This window comes from Drosophila simulans, chromosome X (genome assembly GCF_016746395.2).
Source record: "Drosophila simulans strain w501 chromosome X, Prin_Dsim_3.1, whole genome shotgun sequence".
In the NCBI taxonomy this organism is placed as follows: Eukaryota; Metazoa; Arthropoda; class Insecta; order Diptera; family Drosophilidae; genus Drosophila; species Drosophila simulans.
Genome location: NC_052525.2, coordinates 15,603,484 through 15,613,794, shown reverse-complemented (window position 1 = coordinate 15,613,794; position 10,311 = coordinate 15,603,484). Strand labels below are relative to the sequence as shown.

The 10,311-nt window shown below is 40.4% G+C and overlaps 1 protein-coding gene across 3 annotated transcripts in view; it reads left to right on the top strand.

The window, feature by feature from the left end:
• The first annotated feature begins 279 nt into the window (after nucleotides 1-279).
• The window catches only part of LOC6726106, a 30,317-nt gene continuing 20,285 nt past the window's right edge, over nucleotides 280-10,311 (top strand). The window contains exons 1-2 of one of the 3 annotated variants that reach the window (XM_039296467.2): nucleotides 280-501; nucleotides 2,121-2,461. The gene's annotated coding sequence lies outside the window, so the exon portion shown is untranslated. Of the gene's footprint in view, nucleotides 561-2,120; nucleotides 2,462-10,311 lie in introns of all 3 variants that reach the window. The other 2 variants (XM_039296466.2, XM_039296468.2) reach the window with 2 other exon arrangements.

The following is a 10,311-nucleotide window of genomic DNA, read 5'->3' as shown; positions in this document are numbered from 1 at the left end:
CGCTCTTAAGGTGCGAGCACTGCTTTCGACTGCTTGCATTTTGGGCCTCTCCGCGCGAGTGCGAGTGAGCCGGCGATACAAGCGAATGGACAGCGCGTTAGAGTGTGTGAGGTGCTTTGTGTGTGTGTGCTCCTGTGCACTGGTGTGCGAGTGTCCAGAGAATTCACATGTAAATAGAGCCGTTGCGTGTGTGTGCGTGCTTTGTTTGGCTCCCAGACTCGTTCGTTGCTCTCGCTGTTGTTGTTGTTTTTGTTTTTTCTTGTACTTTTTTTTTGAGCAGAGCGCCAAGCGGCAAAAGCAGCAAAAGCGGCGGCGACGTGATTTCAAACAGTGAAGTCGACTTGCCGCTGCCGCATCGCATCGCACCGCACATTTACCGCAATCGGTAATCGGGAATCGGTTGGGAAAAGAATCGAATCGGAATTGTAGACCAGCGTTCGCAATAACAAAAAAAAACCTTGTCGCCGTTTTTTAAACAACCAAAAAAATTTTAAATAAAAAGTAAAAATATATTTTAAAAAAATCTAAAAAACCGTTTGTGTTTTGCCGTCGCTAAAACCGTTAGTTTATAAATTTTAAGTTTCGTACTTTTTTTTATTGTTTTCACAACTGTTTTTACTGTGCTACCCATAAAAAAAAAACGAAAACCAAAGAAATAACAAAAAACAACTAAAAAAGGATTCAAGTGAATTGGTATTGGTATTGGTGCTCCGCCCCTCGCAGGACATTCGTGAGTGTGGGTGTGAGAAAAAAATGAAGAGAGAAGTAGGAGGAGTGGGTGGTGGTGTGGGGTGTTCGGTTTGTCTTCCAGGATAACAGCGAATGTCCTGCTTCGTGTGCCTCCTATTTATTTACTTTTTTTATACCTCGGCTCCCAGCTGCTTCTTCTTCCCCTTGCATTCCAATTGCCGAGTCGCGCCATCTCTGTCGCACCCACGCCCAAGTGTCGCACGTCGCCCGTCGTCGTTTGTCGTTTGTCGCTTGTCGTTTTGTCGCTTGTCGTTGCGTCTTTTGGATTGGCTTCCTTGCTTTTTGCACACACACAAAGTGCGTTGCGCCTTCGTTTTTTACACCCACCCACGCCCACTGCTTGGATTGGATTACATATACACATGTACGCGCTCCTTTTTCTCTTTGATATATTTTTTCTGCCTTTTTTTTTCTTCTTTTGCCTTCCTTCGTTTGGGGACATACCCAGCATCTCTGCCGGCAGCGCTGTCGGCGTCGGCGTCGACAATTCGTTTTTTGTGACTCGTTTTTTTGCGTGTGCGTGTATGCGAGTGTGTGTGTTCGTGTGTGTGTGAGTGCGAGAGTGCGTAAGTGTATGTGTGTGCTCGCTAATATTGTCGTCGAGTGTCATTGGTCGAAAGGCAAACGAATGGGAGGCGGGTGGCGCAGTGCGGCGGGGGGGTCTTTTATTAGAACGAGAGAGAGTGGGCAAAAGGGGGCGTGGTGGTGGGCGATTGTAGCCGAATGGGTTTTTGATTGTGTGTCGTCGTGCGCGGGTGTCTCTGTGTGTGTGGGTGTCCCTCTATCTGTATAACTGTATGTGTGTGTGACTCGGTGTGTATGTGTGTTGCGTTGCTGGTTTGTTTGTGTCGCAGGGCGTGAGCAAGCGAGATAGCAACAACTGCATGTGCATTGGCGCCCGCGAGTGCGAGCGAGAGCGAGTGAGCGACCGATTGGCAATAGCGAGAGTGCAAAGTGCATAAAAGTTTTTGGCCAGCGAAAAATGGCGACACATCGGGTGGGTCGCAAACGGGCAAGAAGAAGCAGCAGTAGCAGCAAAAAGCGACGCAACGCGACTTCGCCGTCCAAAAAAGCAAGCAGCGTTCTCGTTCGTTTGTCGCGCGATTTTATAACCGTTTTCAAAAGCGGCGGCACTGCGAATTCCGCCTGTCGTCCGTCCTCTTCGCACGGAAAAATGTCGAAAGAGACACCCCCGAAAAAGAAAAATTTAAAGCTAAATAAGAAACATATATAATATAGCACACCAAAATATACCCAAAAGAACTTTAGTACAAAATGACAAACACTTCGATGTGAAAAAACGAAACCAATACCAAAATTCAGTGCCGGAATAAAACGTAATATGCCATATATATATGTATGTATTTTAGCCCAGTTAAATGAGTTGATCAACATGAACTGCAGCAACGAAAAGGAAGAAGAAGACCTATTCTAAATAACCAGCAAATTAAGAAAAACGAAATACGAATTAGAAACAACAAAGCTAACAAATCTAACAACATACAAGGCGGAGAGCATTTCGAGAACAACAAATAAATCTCGTGCACACGCACGTGGGCTTGCATGTGTGCGAGTATGCAAGTGTGTGTGTGTGAGTGTGTGTGTGTGTGAGAGAGCAACTAAAACAGCATCAACAACTACAAGCTGAGCAAAAAGCAACTGCAGCTACAAACGCACCGACACCAAACGCACACTAACGCCGATTCTAAAGGTGAGTAAATCTAAGGAAATTCAAAAATATCTCAAAGATATTACTTCTGTATCCCTAATTATCAGCGAAATAATCCTAAAATATCATCTCAAGGACATGGCTTATATTAATTGAAAGTACTTAAGTGATAAGCCCTGTATTTTCTTTCTTTTCCTATGATATCGAACACGCTATTTTTCATAAATGAATAGCCAATTTAGATTATCTTAATTTTTTTGGTGACAGATACAATTTTATGTTGCAAGCTTACCTATCGTATACGTAATTTTATCAAATTTCAAGCAGTTTAAGCTAAATTCGATTTATACTTGAAACTTTACTAGGATTGTTAACATGAAAATATTGCGTGCAGATTGGGTTTTTCATTACAAATAATGATAAGAGCTTTGATTTGAACTTATCAACAACAGCTTCAAAGAAAACAGATTAGTACGCAGTTCATTTCTACATAGCAGACTTATGTTAATTGATAATTTCAACAAATAAATGAGCTTAGGCATATAGTTGTTTATAAACTGATATTTAATAAGATTGAATTCATTCAATTTGGCTGCTACAACTTAAAAGCGACTTGCACTTTCGTATTTATTGCGATCATGTCACTTGTACCGGTTCCGTGTTCCCTGTCAACTTTTCACTATCTCCATTTGATCAAGTGCGATTTAATTAGCCTATCTGTAAGTGAGATTGCGTATTGTTGTTGCCGGCAAACCTGCTTATCAGGATCTGGATCTGTGTGTGTGTCAAAAATGTTACCATTTTGGGACATGACACTTTGTAATTTCGATGAAATATGTTATAAATTGCTTTTTAAAGCATTATTTCTGCACTTTTGGTTTGATATTTTATATATTTTTTACAGTAACTGTGTTTAGTAGCAATATTATATTATATTTAAAGCATATGTGCTTAGCAGATTTCAATGTTTCCACCAAAAGTTTCCTCTTTAAAGATACAATTTGGTCTATTTAAAGATCATACTGATGTATTCTTCCATCAATTTGGCAATGCAAATAGTGTATTTTACATTAAAAAATGTAATTCTAATGTTAAATATACATTCGTTTTATTCTACAAATAACCTATTGCTATGCAATTAGCATTCACTTGCTGAAAAATGTATCATTTGCTCAGCATATTCACAAAAAAAAAAATGAAAATAAAGAACAAGCGAATTTTTAAATGGCGTTGAACGATAATTCCCCCTAAGCGCTTTTCCAGCGATTTCCGAGCTCTTTCATTCAGCCTTGATTTTCCCTCAAACGAGCACTCCCCGCTTTTTTTCCCAGCCATATCTTCCATCTGGATTTTCTCATGAATTAAACAGGTCATTTTGGTTTTATTAATTCTCTTTTTTATTCAATCTCAAGGTCGGTTCCGCGCATATAATACTTAAATTGCGTGTGTGTGTGTATGTGTGTTTGTGCGTTTGTATTGGTGAGCACGTGTGTATTTGTATCTGGTGGAGGTTTTTGCCTAAACATTGATTTCCTATTCGCAGAAGTGATGAACAATAAGTGAAATGTGCACACGCATCTAGATTCCTCACTTTAAAAATGACAAATGACGACACAAGGAATTCAGAACGGTAGCAAGTGAATGAATATATGGGAATATACCTGCCTTTTGTCTTTCTAACCAAGAACCTTTGTCAAAATGTATACCTATATACGATATATATATATGTATTTATGTGGGCGCAAGTGGCGAGTCACAGCGGAGGCCATAACTATATAGTCATATAATCGTTTGTTCGTGAGCTGTAAAACACAAGCATTGTAAATTTACACCATGCTTATAATTAGCAATAGAACGGCAGTTGACTTCTCTAGCCACAACCTCTAGACACCTTTCCACTCATTTCGCATCTTTTCACTGCAACTCCCTGTTGTTGCAGCACCATTTCAGTAACTTAATTTTCCATTTACATTTAAATGGAACTTTTTCAGGGCTAATACTTCTTCATATGACCAGTAATTGTTTCATCAATCTGCATATAACATGACTTCAAATAATTTACAACTTTCATTAAGGATTTTCATTAAACATTTAAACTAATAAAAATCGTTTTGAATGACTTTTCTTCAAATCAATCTCTGTCTTTTAAATCGATGTTTTTTAAGGAATATTTCCGCAGGGCTTTCTTGGGCAAATAACTACACATTTTTGCTCAGTGTCATTGGGCAAGGCAGTCAAAGAGACAAAGACCGAATGACAGGTACTCCTCCTCCCACTCCGCCTTTCCCGCTCCCAACACCTGGGGATCATGCTTGGCTGACGACAAAGATTGTCGCTCAGGCGTCCACAATGGGCGCCAGTTTGAGTTGAGTCCAAGAGATGGGGTTGGGGATGGGGATGGGGATGGGGATGGAGATGGAGACGGAGGAGGCCCATGGCTCAGTGCCTCCAGCTCCAGCTCTAACACCAGCCTGGTGCAAGACCGATCCGAATGGCCGATCCGACCGCAAGGTAAACAGTGCTAAAGACCCTCTGACACCTGCTTACAGTGCAACTGAATGGGCTGCGATTTCATTATATCATTGTTGAATTAACAAAGATAATTCGAATAAGAAAAATACTCGTTCACAAATGTTACATTAATACAAATGATAAAACAAAAGCATCGTTTAATAGGGTAAAAAATGCAAAACATAATTATCTACTACTTACTTATCTTAATAGAAAAAATTGTTTTGCAATGGAATAATGTTTCTACTTTAAAGTATTTTCTACTTTAAGTGTCTATAGTGCCGTAGTAAAATCAAAAAATATTTTAAAATATTTTCCCCCGTAAATATCGCTAATTGCAGTCCTTTGGTCATTTGGATCTTAAGTATTTGCTCCTCTTTTCTATGCATTAACGCAAAATTGCCTGAAGCGAACTCACGTTAAAATGAGGCTGAAACTCCCAACGAGCACTAGCAAAGGATGGGAAATTGGGGCACACTGCGATCCAATCCAATGATCTCAATCACTCCTTCACTCGCCAGGACAGTAATAATTTTGCTCGATTTGTGCCTGCCTCCACCTTTGAAAACACCAAGAATGCATGGATGCGACTCGATGATCCCTTGCCCGCGGTGGCATAAAATAAAATAAGATTGCAAAGGCGGCGGCGGCGGCAACAGCAAAACACACGAATCCGCAGATGCAATAATGGTGGACATGGGACATTGTTCTCACATCCACAGCTGCAGCCAAGGTGTATCCACATCCACAACGGCATCAACCGCATATATCCATATCCACGTCCACATCCAAGTCCGACCTCGTCATCGTAATTGTTGCTGCCCAGCGCCGGCTCGTATAATCCGTTGAATCCGCTGACCATCTCATCCTCATCCCGATCCCCATACCCATCCCCTTCCCCATTCCCATTCCCATTCCCATTTCCAACCTTAACCCATTCCATTCCACCACCCCCGCCAGCCATGCCAGCGTATAATTGCAGAGCAGCCACCGCTGGACAGTGGTTCGAAAACGATTTATTACAGGGCTGATCCATAAGTTACAAGCCAGAAAGTTAGTCGAGTATCGTAAACCATATATTATGAATGATTTCGTTGCAAGTTTGAGAAATTGATCATTTATGCTACAGACTTGGCCGAATATATGTTGGTTTAAAGTTTTGTGCCCATGGAATACTTTTCTTCGCTTAGTATTGGCAAGTGTGTGTTTTGATGCCAAGATGCCATCAAGCAATGGCCAAATATCCTGAAAGTGGCCAAAGAAATCGCACACATTCGACGTAATAACACCTTGGCGAGTGCAGAAATCATAACGATCAAAATATAGCCCACTGTGATCCAATGGGCCGCCGCCTCCGCTACCTCACAGCAAGCCACCAGATGTTCAATCTTCCGCTCGAAGTGCTCGATCGAGTTGGCAACAGTTTTTGGCCAGATCGTAATCGCTTTGGGTCGCTCCGTTCTCCAACCGATCGGCTATATATGTACATACATATTGCATATATGTATTTGGGTATGCTATAGCTTGAACTCCTCCAGGTCGAGTTCTCTTTGGGTTTTTTGCGGCAAAAAGGCGCAGATGAAGACGACAACTTGGAGCTTATGTGTCAGGTGCGCGTCGTGCCGCGAATGTAACAATTTATTGCACTCGCTTTTGCAGTGTTTCCTTGCCGCTTTTTGTCCCCCCACCCCCACTCCTTTTTTCGCTCCTGCTGCTGCTGCTGCTGCTGGCACCAAATTGAATTTTCCACCGAGTCCAAGTTGTTTTCGGCTTCTTGGTTATTGTTGTTATTGTTATTGTTCATCTTGTTGTTCTTGTTGCTGCCTTGCAACAAGATTCTCCTCAGTTTTGTATTCCCCACTTATTGTCCAATTTTCATTACCATAACGAACTCAGAAATAAGCCGCGATTAAAGGGCTTTGTTGAATGGCAATGCGGCGCCCCCAAAAAGAAGTGGCAAAATATCAATGTTATTACCAGCTGATGCAAACATGATGCGAATCGGTCGGAATGTGATATCACAAACACATTGGTACAGCAAATGCTGCAAGCAACTGAATCGCATTGCTAACAAGGCTCAGTAGTACTCCAACTAACTTAAAAACTTATTAGGGGATTCCCTAAATCACTCTAAATGTTTATCATTTTTACCTGGAAGTAATTATTTTAGATATAAGAAATCAAAGTGTGTGGTAGAAGAAACCTTTTTAACTAAAACTTAGGCAAAAACTTGCGCATAAAACCAAAACCAAAATAGTAGATCATTATTTCTCGATCTAATCGATTTTTTTCTTTCGTTTTTTCCTTTCCCGCATTTCGATTAAGCCATTACATAGCCTTATGTGTATTAATAATTAAGGCATGGTGTCGACCTTGCCGTCTGGCTGGTCAGAGATCTCAGATCTCAAAAGATCTTTCACGGCCTCGAGATTGGCTATGGACAATCAGACAATGGAACACTTTGATTTTTTCTTGAAAAATATCTGTATACTTGTATATGTATATAGATTTAGTCAGAAGTGGCCATACGGCTGCGTCTATAAAATCGTGATTGCCACAAATTATTAGCATTTAAATATCAAGTTTTCGATAGTTATTTTTAGTATTTCAGTTTCGAGTTCTAAATAGGTGTTTTTAAAGTATACATACATATATAAAAAAACTACAACTATTTACTACCAGTCTGTTGTTACATAATATGTAAGCTGGCCATTTTAGGTACCGAAATTGGCAAACAGACGGACATGCATTTATACGCTTTATAGGGTAGGAAACGGTTACTTGTACGAGTACAATGAGCCCTTTTAACTGCACAAAGGACCCTTTTGTGGCCATGTTGCCTTGCAACGGTACTTTATAGGGTCGGAAATGCCCCCCCATGCCAACCATCCTGCATACATTGCAACTAATCTATCCCTCGTACCGGCTGTATTTATTAACCAGCAATTATACCCCTTGCGATATCGCATTCATGTCGGAATTGAGGCTCTGGTGATTAGTTTTCGTACATGGAGGAATTGACATCCAAATCAGAGCTTTTGCCTTCCTTTGATTAAGATCCATTGCCATCGTGTGCCGGCAACCCACTTGTTTTTCTTTTTTTTTTTTTTGGCGAGAAGAAGGGGAGCGGCTTGCAATTCAATTACCATCAGGTGGTTTCTTGTCTGTCGGGCATTGATATCGCCATCTGAGCAGTGATCCAAACAGAATACTTGGGAATCTACACGATGTCCGTAACTTATCTCGTCAGGGCTTCTTTTCCCTATCGTCATCTCTGTTCCTCGTAAAACTCAATCTATTTGTAGCAACTGAGTGGCGTGAGTGGCCCAAACGCACAGCCCTGGTCGTTTCAATAGTTTCTTGAGCTAATAATGAGATAATGAGTCCATCTGTACGAAATTACGCATTATTTATCGCAAGAAAAAATAACTTTTCCCATATCCAAATATAAGTTATCGTTCTTGAACGTTGAAATGTTGTATTCTACAACGGAAATCTATACATCTTAATATTAATAATTAGCCATCAATTCGATGTAAAGTACGTATTAACTTTTTTGCTGACTTAACTGCCGCAATTTGATTTGGTTTTCAGCTGATGAGGCTGCTATTCGTGTGACGGGCGGTATGCTTTTGTTTGTCTGACGGCTTTGTCTCTATTCTGCCGACTGTTGCTGTGCTTTTGTAGCTTTTTGTGGGTTTTTCTCGACTGCTGGCGGGAATGGCGGCTGCGTCTCGATCTTCTGTCGTCTTCACTTTGCCTGGGCACGAAAGATTAAATGTTTTTAATTTCGGCTAATTTGTGACATGCGCGACCTTAATGGCTTCTTTTCACATAGTAAACCTCGGCGTGCTTGGCGTTTAATTGCTCTCAAAAAAAAAAAAAAAAAATAGAAAAAATAGAAAAAAGAGCTAAGCCAAAAATAAAGAAAGAAAGAAAATCATTGTCTCCCATGTGCATTGCATTTTCCAACGTCAAACTAACCGGTTGACAATTCTCTGGGAAAATCTGGCTGCCGCGCAATGAATTAATCATGCATTTGATGGCTTGAGAAATTAAGCGCGTTGCAGCGCGTTTTTAATATGCTTTTATATTCAAATTAACACGCATGCCAAACAGTTTCCATGAACGCAAATGCCGTAAAACCAAGCTTTTATTTTCACACACTAATAACATTGTTGGCCCTGATATTATTATGTGAATTATAGGTATAGTCACCCTTTCAGGCGTTTCCGAAATGTAGAAAATATATATAAGGTCACACAAATTTATCCCATTTTCACATGTTACATACAAACACATACGTATGTACATATAGTACCAACTTTTATTTAATGGCATCTTTTTTTCGCTGTGCTTATGGCAAATCAAAGATAAGTAAGGAACTCGCTTTTAACGAGGCATACTGATGAATGCCATAGGCATAGAGTCAAAGATTTTCGATTGCCCCAGACATTTCCCCCCCACTTGACCACTTTTTCCTTAAGACCAAGTTCGCGCCTGGAGCAAGGTCTGCACTTAGAGAAATGCGGGATGGTTTGGGGAAGGAAGATTGACGGGGCAATAAAGAAATTATTGGATTATAAGCTTCACAAACCTTAAGAGGAGATAATCCCGAAAACGAAACAAAATGTCAGCTTCTTAATATATTGCCCTAACTGATTTTAATTATTTGTTGTGACATGGTAAAAGCAATTTGTTAGGATTAACACGGTTTTCTTGTTTCAGCTGCGAATCTCAAATTTGTTTTTGTTGTTTTCAAAGTAACTTTTTTTTTTTCTTTTTGTTGGTTCATTTCAATTTCTATTATGATCCTGATACAGTGAAACAAATTCTTTCCGCTGTGCGTTGGCGATTTTTGACTTGGTGAGAACATGTTGACAAGTGCAGTGCACTGTGGAATAAACAAGCTTAAATTTGGTCAAAAAGAGCAAAATGCAAAAAGGCAGAAAATGAAACTTAAGTGATTGAATATTACATAAATATGTATGCTACATAATTGAACACATTATTGGTAAAAATTTGAATTGAATAGCTACATTTAATAGCTCTTTGGACAGTTTTTTTTTTTTGATATAAGTATACTTTCAAACCACTTTGCCCCACTGTGCAGCAGCGCACGGTGCACACTCGTTCGCCACCATTTATTGATGTGGACAATTTGTAATGGCATGCGATTTCCTGCCGACCTGCACAACCAGTCCAGTCCGTCTCGGCTTTCGAGGTCTGGACCCAGCCTGTAATTGAACTCACGCTGGCAGCTGTGAGCTAATGACAAGCCGAGTCCAAGCAAAGCGTATTAGCTGATCCCAACTTTGGCCCGTGATCCGCAGTCCGTTCGGCTTTTTGTTTTTTTTTTTTTTTATTATTTTTTTTATTTC